Here is a 12,030-nt window from a genome sequence, read left to right as displayed (position 1 = left end):
GTTGTAAAATGAAGTGAGCCTAAATTTCCTTGAGTTTAGAATTTGCCCGTGAGGAATTCGGAGGCAGGCAGGAGCGAGCACATCTGTTTCATCTCATGCCTTACGTAGAGGCAATAAACACTCCGGTAAGAAAATAAGCACTTAGTGCTGTGCACACAGTAACAAAAAATAAATGCATACTTTGAGCGGGACCCTAATATGAACCTACAGATCATGTTGTCAACACAGTGAAAATGAAAAACAATGCGTCGTCAGTGAATAAACTTGTAATGAACATGCAGGGCTCACCTTTGGCAAGAACGCAAAGTAGCTGGTGTTTGTTTCCAGCGCTTGTGTCTTCTCTCTTGGGTGCCCTTTTCTTCCCTCAGCACCTCCCACCACAGCGAGCCTAAGGCTCTCGGCCGGTCCTTTTCTGATTTGAAGGAGTCTCCCCGTCAGAAGGAAAGGGGTCTGGTACACCTTTTTTCTTACTAACTCTAGAATCTTTTTAGAGCAGATGGGCTGTCTTCGGAGAGGAGGATAGTGGTTACCTTGGACAGGCAGAAATGACTGGAAAGGAGCTCGAGAGCTTCTGGGGGAGCTGGTAATGTTGTGTTTCTTGTTTTATTGTGGTAAAAGATACATACCGTAAAATTTACCAACTTGGCTGTCTCTAAGCGTACAGTTCAGTAGTGTTAAGTATATTCACATCGTTTTGAAGTAGATCTTTAGAACTTTTTCATCTTGTAAAACTGAAACTGTACCCATTAAACAATAACTCCTCATTTCTCCAGTGCCCTTGGTAATTGCCATTCTACTTCCTATTTCTATATATTTGACTACTCTAGATACCTTATATGGGTGGAATCATGCAGTATTTATCCTTTGGTGACTGGTTTATTTCACATAGTATCATGTCCTCAAATTTCCTCCATATTGTAGCACGTGACAGGATTTCCCTTCTAATGTTGTATTTATTTTTTTAATGGCATTTTTCAATGTTTACTTCTCTTTTTATATGAAATGTATTGTCAAATTGGTTTCCATACAACACCCAGGGCTCATCCCAACAGGTGCCCTCCTCAATACCCATCACCCAGCCTCCCCTCCCTCCCACCCCCATCAACCCTCAGTTTATTCTCAGTTTTTAAGAGTCTCTTATGGTTTGGTTCTCTCCCTCTCTAACTTTTTTTTTTCTTCCCCTCCCACATGGTCTTCTGGTAAGTTTCTCAGGATCCACATAAGAGTGAAAACATATGGTATCTGTCTTTCTCTGCCTGACTTATTTCACTTAGCATAACAGTCTCAAGTTCCATCCACGTTGGTACAAAAGACCATATTTCATTCTTTCTCATTGCCACGTAGTATTCCATTGTGTATATAAACCACAACTTCTTTATCCATTCATCAGTTGACGGACATTTAGGCTCTTTCCATAATTTGGCTGTTGTTGAGAGTGCTGCTGTAAACATTGGGGTACAAGTGCCCCTATGCATCAGCACTCCTGTATCCCTTGGGTAAATTCCTAGCAGTGCTATTGCTAATGTTGTATTTCTTGATCTGTGTGCTGGTTACCTGAGTACACTCCCTTTGGGAAAATTCATCCAGTTGTGCACTCATTTTTTTTTAAAGTTTATTTATTTATTTTGAGAGAGACAGAGAGCTTGTGAATGGGGGAGGCACAGAGAGAGAGGGAGAAGCTCAAGCAGACTCTGCACTGACAGTGGGGCTCGAACTCGCGAACTGTGAGATCGTGACCTGATGCTTAACCAACTGAGCCACACCGGCGCCCCCAGCTGTGCACTTACTGACTGGACCCACTTCTGTATGCATGTTATACTTCCAAGAAAGACTTTATAAATTAGACGGAGACAACATTTAAAAATCATTACTACCGCTTCTACTAAGCTATTAGTAACTTGTGTTAATGTTTCCCAGGGACGTTTTGGAAGCACCGGTTAGAGAAGGCAACGCTTAACTCCAAGGGGTATGTGGTGAAGGCAGAACTTCAGAAGAGATGGCTTCACACAGGCCCTATTCAAATCTTCCTTGATGTGTGGCTCTGAGCCCCTTCATACAGAAGGCTGGTACTACCCATCTCAATCCAAAATCACTAAACACTAATACCCCCCCCCCCCCACCACCACCACCAAACAAGAGCAGAAGGTAAAGAAAAAAACCCACTGTCCTTAAAGAGGTAAATGAAATTGGGAAGAAAGCCCATTGAAGAAAATTTTAGGAGAAAGAACAAAGCAGTGTTGGAAGAGGACAATCAGGTAGGGTTGTCACATTTAGAAAAACAAAAAGCCAAAAACAAATGATCAATACAAGACACCCATTGAAACTTGAATTTCATATAATCAACAAATAGGTTTTTAAAGTAGAAATATGCTCCAAATAGTGCACGGGACATACTTGTACTCAAAATATATTTGTTGGTGAGGCACCTGGGTGGCTCAATCAGTGCAGTGTCTGACGCTTGATTTTGGCTCCATTCATGATCTCAAGGGTTTGTGAAATTGAGCCTGGCATTGGGCTCTTCACTGACAGCGTGGAACCTGTTTGAGATTCTCTCTCTCTGCCCCTCCCCTGCTTGTGTTCTCTCTCTCTCTTTCTCTCTCTCTCAAAATAAATAAAAAACTTTAATATATATGTAAAAATTTGTTGTTTATCTGAAACTCACCTTCCACTGGGCACCCTGTATGTTTTACCTGGCAACCCTAGATACAAGGGAAGGAAGAGGGAGATAAAATCACAGGGAACATGAAAAATGTCTCTTCAATGCAGGGATCCAGCCCAAAGCCAGATTCTCTTACAACTACCTAGCATTGGATAACATTCCCTGTCCTAAATGAGGGAAAGAACTTTGCACTAGGAATCAGTTTAATTTTGCAATGAAGAAAAAATTGGACTTTTCTTAAATCTCTTGCTAGGGGTCCAGAGTTTAATCCAAATCCTTTCACATTTGCTGTTTTGCCGAGAGCTGAGTGACACAAACTGCCTGGGATAATGGTGTGGGGTTGCAGGCAGGAAGGGCAAAGGACTTCGTCAGAAAGACCTAGTGCCTGGTAGTGACTTGTCAGTTTTCATCTGAAGCGGTTTTTGATGTGTATAAATAGGGGTTGCCATTAAAAGTACTGCATCATTACTGGTGGGGAAAAACAAATTCCCGAACACTCCGCCCTCTCTATTCATCAAAGCCAAAGTGTCCAAGATTCACTCAAGGTGAATGAGAGCAGTTGTTCTGGAAGAGTTGGCTTTGTCACACAGTTTCTGATTTGCTCTGAAGCCCTGCGGTTAAACCCTTCTAACTCTGAGTCCATAAAGGGATAATAAGGCTTGATCAATGTAAGTTCTCAGGCTCATTGTTTAAAAGAAACAATTTTTAAAATTGCAAGTATATAATAATGACGATTAAATAATTGACAAGATGATTCTAAGCTGAAGTTTCGCAAAGCCCATTTTAATGATTTATTGTAAAATCAGAAGTATAGTTGCGTGTAAAGGCAAACGTCCTTTAACTTGTTTGTTACTAGACATAGGTAAACTATATGTTCTGTGACCTTTTTAGACCATTAATTGCTTAGTAAGATTTTCTTTCATAGGTTTGAAGTAAACTTTGGCCTCGCTTGGGTGGAATTATCACCAAACTTTAAAACTGTGAAAGACTGAATTTATTACATGGGAGCTATATCTATGACTGTTATCAACTGGAGAGGTAGAATCTTGGTTGATAGTTTTTATGGCTTTATGAAACTGTCGACACCCTGACCTGCGTGTCCTCGCACAGTTTCCTTAGGTGTCTATAACCTCAGCTTCCTCATCTACAAAAATGAGGGGGTGGACCAGATGACCTCTACCCTCCAAGCTGTAAGACATTGTGACTAGATTCCACTAAAGGTGTGTCCATCTCAGGGTTAGGTGACTTAGAACAACTTACCTAGAACTTTTCTCAGTAGTGATGTTTATTATTTTAATAGGTAAAGGTAAGTAGAGTACACAACAAGTGTTATCAATTGCTTCCTGTCCCCTTGGAAATCTTTTGTGGGTAAATAATCAGAACTTGGGGGGAAACCAGAATGCCCATAAAGCAATAATGTCTAGATGGGACCAAGGATGAATGAGCTGAGATGTGGTTACTACAGGGGGAATAGGTTCCGAGAGAGAGAGAGAGAGAGAGAGAGAGAGAGAGAGAGAGAGACCTGTCTTTATTTCCCCAGATCGTGCTGGTTGGGAACAAGAGATTCACTCTTAGGACACTCTGCTGCCAGAAGCAACATCTTCTGTTTGATTCCCATAACGGCCAAGGAGAGCACGTAAGGGCAGCTGTGACATAAGACGGGACCACGCCTGAGGCTGAGTGTTTCCACTCACCCCAAGTCTGAGGTGAACAGTCTGTAGGTAGCACCTTGGGGATCAGGCCTTCTCACCTCCAGAATCTTCATACCCATTAAGTCAAGTGTTTAAGATGCAAATTATTTGGATCACGACACCCTTTTTGCTTCCACACTCACTGTCAAGTATTTGTGTACTTTCTGACAGATTATAAATGTGTCTAAAAATGTTCGGCCACAGCTTCTTGCTGCGACTCTTCCACGTGAGGCAGCTTGTGACCATCCCCTCAGCCATTTTCTCAAGGAAGCAACAGCTTGGAAGGGAGACTCGCAGTCGGGAGGGGAGACTCCGGGGTCAAACAAGGCAAGGTCACGTCAGCTGCTTCGCCGGCTTTATTCTTCCCCATGCTCTGGCTCTGTCTTCCTCACCAAAGGGACAGAAATCTGGAAGGATATTCTAAGGATCCCTGAGTACTGTGTATATGCAGACACTATGGAATATATGTACATCCTCAAGGACATACTAATCAAAGCTAATTTACAAGGGGATCTAGGAGAAAGAGTCGTAATATGGTCCATATCATGGTGTGTACAGAGTGTGTATGGTAGGTGATAGTTCGTAGCAAAGTTCAGTATTTTTTCCAGAAAACTTGGCAAAAATTTTACCCTCTGAGGCATAGATGCCCATCTGCTTGTCCCCAGAGCTTGTGAATAGGTTATTTCACGTGGCTAAACGGACTTTGCAGATATGATTAAGCTAAGGGTCTTGAGATGGGGAGATGATTCTGGATTATCTGTATGGGCGCAGTGTCATTACAAAGGTTCTGATAGGAGAGAGGCAGGAGAGACGAGAAGGAGACATGATGAGGGAAGCAGAGGTTGGAGTGATGTGAGGCCATGAGCCAAGGAATGCAGGAAGCCTCTAGAAGGCAGAAAAGGCCCAGCCATAGATTCCTCTTTAGAGCTTCCAGAAAGAACGCAGCCCTGCTAACTCCTTGATTTTAGGACTCCTGACCTCCAGACGTGTCAGAGAATAAACGTGTGCTGTTTGAAGTCACTCAGTTTGTGGTGATGTGTTACAGCAGCCACAGGAAGCTAATGTAGGAGGATTCGACAGGCTATTTTCAATTCAGTGAGAGTGCTTTGGTGAAAGCGTTAGGGGTAATGGCAGGCAGGAGTGTTCAGAGTCAGTTACTGTACAGAGTTTATTGGGAGCCCACCATCAGCTAGGAACTGAGACCTCCCTTGTGGACAAACTGACATGGGCTCTGCCGATACGGAACTTATGGCCACAGGAGGAAGACCGGCATTAAACCAAAATGGCTATTAATCAACTTCAAGTGTGCAGTGTGCTATGAAGTACTGCATGGTACGATGCAAATGACTAAAAGGAGAGCTCTTTCTTCTGGATGGTCAGGGAAGGTTTTCCTGAGGATGTGACGTTTAAGGCAGACTCTGACGCTGAAAGAGCCTTTCAGACAATCGGTAGAGCATATCCAAAAGCTGTAGGCAGGCAAAGCATTGTGTTTTAACGAGTTAAGAGAAATCCAGTGCCATTGGAGCCAACAGAATAAGGGCTAGTGCTGTACAAGAGGAGATGGAGGGGTGACTAGGGCTAAGTGAGACAGGGCCTTGTAGGCCGTGGAAGGATCGTGGCATGCCCATATTTATGGTTTTATTTTTATTAAAAAGTTTTTTCCTGATGTTTATTTTTGAGACAGGGCGAGACAGAGCATGAGCAGGGGAGGGGCAGAGAGAGAGAGGGAGACACAGAACCTGAAGCAGGATCCAGGCTCCGAGCTGTCGGCGGGGCTCGAACCCACGAACGCGGCATCCTGACCTGAGCCGAAGTCAGATGCTTGACCGACTGAGCCACCCAGCTGCCCTGAGGTGTTGAAGGATTCTAAGCAGAGTTTACGAAAATGGGGACATGTTCTGAATTCCAGGTCGTCAGCTGTCAGCACAGAGCCGGATATGGGGCTCGAACTCATCAAAAGTGACATCGTGACCTGAGTTGAAGTCAGACGCTCGACCAACTGAGCCACCCAGGCGCCAACGCCCCGCCCCTCCGTATTTATACTCTTAAAGATCACGTAGGCTATAGTGGATGGAAGAATGGATTGAGGTGCAACAGAAGATGGCAAGAGACCAGTTAGAAGGATACTGCAACAGCCCGGGTGAGAAGTAATGGCGGTCCTGGCTAAGATGGTGGCAGTGAGGACGGAGGGAAGCAGAAGGGTTTAAGAGATGGACATATAGGTCAGAGGATCAAAAGAGTTGGCGATTGATGGAGCGTGAGAGGTGACAGAGCGGGAGGTGTTAGGGATGGTGCCTAGGTTCATACTTAAGCAACCTGCTCAGCAGAACTGCCATTTTCTAAGGAAGGGAACCATGCTGGAAGAGAAGAACTTTGGTGGGAAGAACACGAGTATGACTTTGGACATGTATAACCTGAGGGGGTCACTGAGACATTCATGGGGAAATGTCAAGTAGGCATTTGCATACCCAGGGGCAGGAGATTTAAACTTGGGAGTTAGAATTTCAACGGCAAGTGACGTTCTGGGGACAGCGGAGATTGCCCAAGAAGGGAGAAGCCGGTAAGAGGAGGGCCTCTGAAAGGGCTCTAAGGGACCTCAAAGGAAGCAGAGGAGCAGAGGTCAGAGAAAGAGACGTGGAAATGACTAGAAAGCAAAGGAAAAAACAAGGAGGGTGTGGAGCCAATGAACTGAAAGGAAAAGGGAGTTTTTTTCAGAAAGGACGGAGTGACTGTGAGATCATGAAAAATAGGGACTAAAAAGTATCCCCTGGACATGAAGATCATTGGTCAGTGACCTTAGCATGAATTCGGTGTGGGGGAGGGAAGGGGTCATCTTCTCTAAGTGTTTCTGGCAGACGTTAGTGAGAACAGGGTCTTCAGGAAAAGCTACGTGCTGGTGAGAAGTCGGACAGGAAACTGCTGCCGGGAGCGGCTGAAGGCTGCACGGCCACCACCGTACACGTGCACCAGTACTTTGCCTTCCCAGAAAGACACGTAGGTGGTAGACAGGACTCCAGACCCGCAGGGCCTTAGCCGCGTCTCCTTGTACGCTTGTCACCTTTGGCCGGAATCATTCCCTCTTTCTCTCAGCTCTCTGCTCCTTGCTTGCGGCCATCCCTGTCTCCATTCTTGGTTATTCTGAGACTGGACCCGTGAGCTCACCCTCTCATTCTCTCTTCCTTTCATTCTAGTGTTGAAGAGATTCTGTGTCTCCAGGGAGTCGGAGTGACTTGATATCTCAGAGCAGTTCTGCAGTGTGTATGCAGTGGTTCTTCATGGAGCGCGGTGAGTCCTATGAGCAGACAGAGAACAAGAGCATATTAGGTGAGTGACTTGACGGAGAAGCTTGAGGGGAGGATACGGCTAAGTCTTCTTCCGTGTGGAAAGCCAGAAAGGCTGTTGATAGAGCCAAAGACTGGCTCCAGGTTGGAAGTTCAAATAATCTTGCCGTTCAAAGAGAGAATGCTCTCTTCGGCAGCACCTGTACAAATAACTGTGAGAGAAAGCGTTCCTCTGGTTTTTATTGTCTACTGAAATTCAGCTTACATATAATTCACATGGAATTCCTTGACCACGACTATGAGGTGTATGTAGGAGCCCAGCCTCCTCCACTTTCGTGCGGCCACAGAGCACAAAAATGGGAACAGGCGTTCCTCAGGTTATACTGCCAGATAAAACTCACTCAAGACCAAAGTGGCTTTGTCGCTGAAACCAGAGCAACAATAGGAATCCTGAGAAGAAACACACACACACACACACACACAGAAAGAATGAAGTCATTTGAGGGAAAGGAATAAAAGAAGAAAAGGGTTATACAAGGAGTTATACAAGGGGAGACAGAATACAGCTCTGACTCACACAATAATTAACTCACTCTGAATAATATCAGAGTTCTGAACTTGGTTTTGAACACGAATATAGCTTTTATTTGTACAGTGGGGGTAGTTGTTCCCCCCTTCACTATTTCCTTTACCCTTCAGGTTAATTATTCCCTCAAGGAACACAAAATTATTTTCTCTTGTTTTCTGGGAAAGTGCTTGTGCTCACTCTTCCCTCAGGATCTGTTGAATAAGTTAGTACCCGATGAAAGATAGTAGCAGGTGACTACATGGGCACTGATGAATAATTGAGTATTTTAGTTAGAGCTCTTCTCAGAGACTCATGATCTTCTTTCTAGAGATCAGCTGAAGTGCAGCCCTCTCATTTTACATAGGAGGAATTGGGCATGGAAAGATGAAGCAATTTTCCCAAATCCACAGAGCTACTTCGTGGCAGATCTAGGCCTGCAACTTTGGGGTCAGGTGTCTCCGAGGCTGTGCTGTCCCGTTCGAATGCATCGAATCAGCCACAGCGCCCATAATTGAGAGCTTCTTCCGGCCGGGAGGGTACCTTCTCCACCTCTCGAGACAAATCTTTAAAGGAGGCCTTATCACTCCCATTTCCCAGGTGAGAAAACCAAAGCTCAGAGAGGTTAGCTAACCTGCCTAAGACCACGCTGTCAGTGCTAGTAGAACTGCCTAATCTTGTGGGATGGCCGAGTGGGGATTATCAGCATCTAGGGCCGATCCGACTCCTCAGCGGGGACAGGTGATGGGATGCCTGCTGTCGCAAGGAATGCCCAAAGGTCCACACCACAAAATATTGACCCAACTCCTCGGCTATGGTGCCTAAAGGTTGAACTTGGAGTCATGGCTAGGAAAGAGCAGAGTCTTGAGGGAATGGAATGCTGAAGAGTTGTATTTTCTTGGGAAGGGGAACTGTGTGGAGCAAAGGAGAGCTTTTCAGGCTGGGTAGGATGATACTTCTTAAGTGGAGACAGCGTAAAGGGAAGGGTTCTCTGGAGAAGGAACAGATACTTCCCAATTCTGAATGGTATCTAGAATGAGGCTGGATCTTTGAGCCCCTGATTGGGCTGAGGCGTTTATGGAAATCGATAGCATGCATTTATAGAAACCTGATCAGTATGCTGTGACTGTACTATCTTTGAAGGGGGTCCATCATTACATAGAACTGAATTATAATCCTGGGCTCAAGATATCAGGTCCGTGCATGGCTCTCTCTTTAAATAAATACATAGGTAAAATGAACATCCGTGAACCCAACATCCAAACCACAAACTGGAGCAGTCAATGAAGCTGTCTGACGATACCGAGTTTTGAAGAGGAAGATATGGATTAGCCAAACCTCTTATTCATCCCTAGGAATATAAATTACTGTAATCAGTTTCCATTATTTTATAGTGTTAAACATTCCCTTGGAATCTATAAACCTGGCCAAAAATAACAGCAGCACTGTTTATTTGTAAATTATAGGGCTAAGTAGCAAGTTTTTCTTCCTGCCACATCTGAAAGTTTAGACGAATACACCAATCTTCCTTTTTTGAGTGGGAAAGCCTAGCTCTTCAAAAGCACCCATTCCGTACCTTTTTCCAAGTTACGGTTAGCTTGAACAGGAAGGCAATACTTTATTGCTTGTCACTAGTCATATGTTTGTCAAATGGGATCTAGGACTAGGAAGGTGTAGTCTTATTTTTTACTGAGGCTTGTCTGTGCAAAGCGATTGCAGTTTTAGAGAACTCATCTGCTTGCATTTGTTTGGCATCGCTCCCTCTGCTTGTATAGGTCTTCAAGTCATGGCAGAGACAAAAGCCTTGGCAACTGGGTAACTCCCTGAACGATAATCCAGTGTTGGATCTCCTGACTCTACCATATATCAATGGATGGCCACGGGCAAGTTGCTGAACTTCTCTGAGCCTCAGGTTTCTCATCTGTAAGTAGGCAAACTCATGTGTGCCTTGTGGGGCTGCTATGTCGATTAAAAGAGGGAACTGCCCCCTAACCAGCTAGGCCACAAAGAAGCCCAGCAGCAAGTGTTAATTATGTTTTCTATAGAAACAGGAGTATAAGGGGTACCTGGCAATATATCTTGCACAGCACGTATCTAATAGAAATCTAATGTGATTGGGGCGCCCGGGGGGCTCAGTTGGTTAATTGTCTGACTCTTGATCTTGGCTCAGGTCATGATCTCACAGTTCATGGACCCCCCTCCTCGGCGGTGGGCTCTGTGCTGAGAGCGCTCAGAACCTGCTTGGGATTCTCTGGCTGCCTCTCTGCCCCTTCCCTACTCATGCAGACGCATGCGTTTTCTCTCTCTCTCTCTCTCTCTCTCTCAAAATAAATAAACATTAAAAAAAATATAATGTGGTCCCCAAATGTGAGGCACAGATGTAATTTAACATTTTCTGAAAGCTACACTTAAAAATGAACCAAAAAACCCAAATGAAATTAATTTTAATATTATATATGATTTAATCAATGTAACTGATATATCTAACATGTTATCATTTCAACATGTAATCAATATAGAAAATTCTAAATGAGAGTTTGTATTCTTTTTTCTTTTCTCTCTCTCTCTCTCTCTTTTTTTTTTTTTTTTGCATACTGAGTTTCTGAAATCCAGTGTGAATTTGACATTTACAATACCTCTCAGCTCGGATCAGCACATTTCAACGGCTCAAGAGCCCCACTTGGCTACTGTTGCTGTTGTACCGGGCAGTGCAGCCTTAGCGCTTCTAATGAGATTGGATCTCTTTAGATTTCAAAATCTGGACTTTCAATTCTATTCTAGTGCACATTCCAAACAATGGGAGGCGATTGACCGTATTCCTGTTCCTTTAATATCACTAATTTGTAGTTGCCTCGTAGATGGGACACGGGTCAGATTATCCTAGAGCTGGCGTCCCCAATCTTTTTGTGACAAGTGGCTGTTTTTCTTTTCCTCCAGGCTTTCGGAATAAGTGGAGGGAGAAGAAGGTGAAAAGAGTTGGAACTGACAATAAAACTCCAGCGCCCTGGAGAGGGGGCCTTCCTGGAAGATACATAAGTCTCCCTGATGGAAGGAAATCTTAGCGACTTTGGAAACGACTCAAGTTTGCTGTCATGTTCACATGTGGTGGTCGTGACGGTCAGGGCCAGGGGGAGGCTGCACCTTAGTGAACAGCTTGGGTGAATGAGGGCTGTACTAAACTCACCGATGTGAGAAATGCCAAGTTTTCCAGATAATAGGTGGCACCTTAGATGTCAGAGTCCACTACAAATATTAATAGAAACTGATAAGATCATGATTTGGAGAAAAACAGAAGAGCAGTAAGTAGATTGTGACAAGTTGCTGTGTAATTACCTTTCATCTTTTGGGGTAAAGGAGAACTGAATAAAGCCACTCACGTTACCTATTCTGGGCTCACATTTTTGGATCACGTTCCCACCCAGAGACTCCGAGGAATTCCTAAATGTCAATCCAACCATGGTATCACTCAAAACACTCCTTAGTGGTTATCATATTGTTGGCATTTTTCTGTTTCCTTCCAGACTTTTTCTGTGAAGTTTTGTGATCTTTTCATACCTGAGCTCAAACTTAGTACTAAACTTTGTATCCTGCTTTTACCCACTTATAATGTTTGCATTTTCTGTGTTCTCATATAGACTTCACACCACAAATTTTTCTTAAGTTTATTCATTTTTGAGAGAGAGAGAGTGCACATGACACACATGAGCGGGAAAGGGGCAGAAAGAGAGGGAGAGAATCCCAAGCAGGCTCCACGCTGTCAGTGCGGAGCCCAACGTGGGGCTTGAGCCACGAACTGAGAGATCATGACCTGTGCCGATATCAAGAGTCAGATGC

General features: G+C 44.3%; 1 long non-coding RNA gene across 4 annotated transcripts in view; it reads left to right on the top strand.

Annotated features, from left to right (window-relative positions):
* Nucleotides 1-11,581, top strand: part of LOC109249359 (uncharacterized) — a 68,279-nt gene extending 56,698 nt beyond the window's left edge. Inside the window, exons 1-5 of one of the 4 annotated variants that reach the window (XR_002072538.2) lie at nt 6,112-6,490; nt 7,542-7,674; nt 8,564-8,796; nt 9,972-10,119; nt 11,134-11,581. This is a non-coding gene — a long non-coding RNA (uncharacterized LOC109249359). Of the gene's footprint in view, nt 1-6,111; nt 6,491-7,103; nt 7,396-7,541; nt 7,675-8,527; nt 8,797-9,971; nt 10,120-11,133 lie in introns of those variants that run through there. The other 3 variants (XR_002072536.2, XR_002072537.2, XR_008418310.1) reach the window with 3 other exon arrangements.
* Nucleotides 11,582-12,030: the final 449 nt, after the last annotated feature.

Source organism: Panthera pardus, unplaced genomic scaffold (assembly GCF_024362965.1).
Source record: "Panthera pardus isolate Hobbes unplaced genomic scaffold, ASM2436296v1 HiC_scaffold_27, whole genome shotgun sequence".
In the NCBI taxonomy this organism is placed as follows: domain Eukaryota; kingdom Metazoa; phylum Chordata; class Mammalia; order Carnivora; family Felidae; genus Panthera; species Panthera pardus.
The sequence above is the reverse complement of the archived record's forward strand: the minus strand, read 5'-3'. Positions and strand labels throughout refer to the sequence as shown.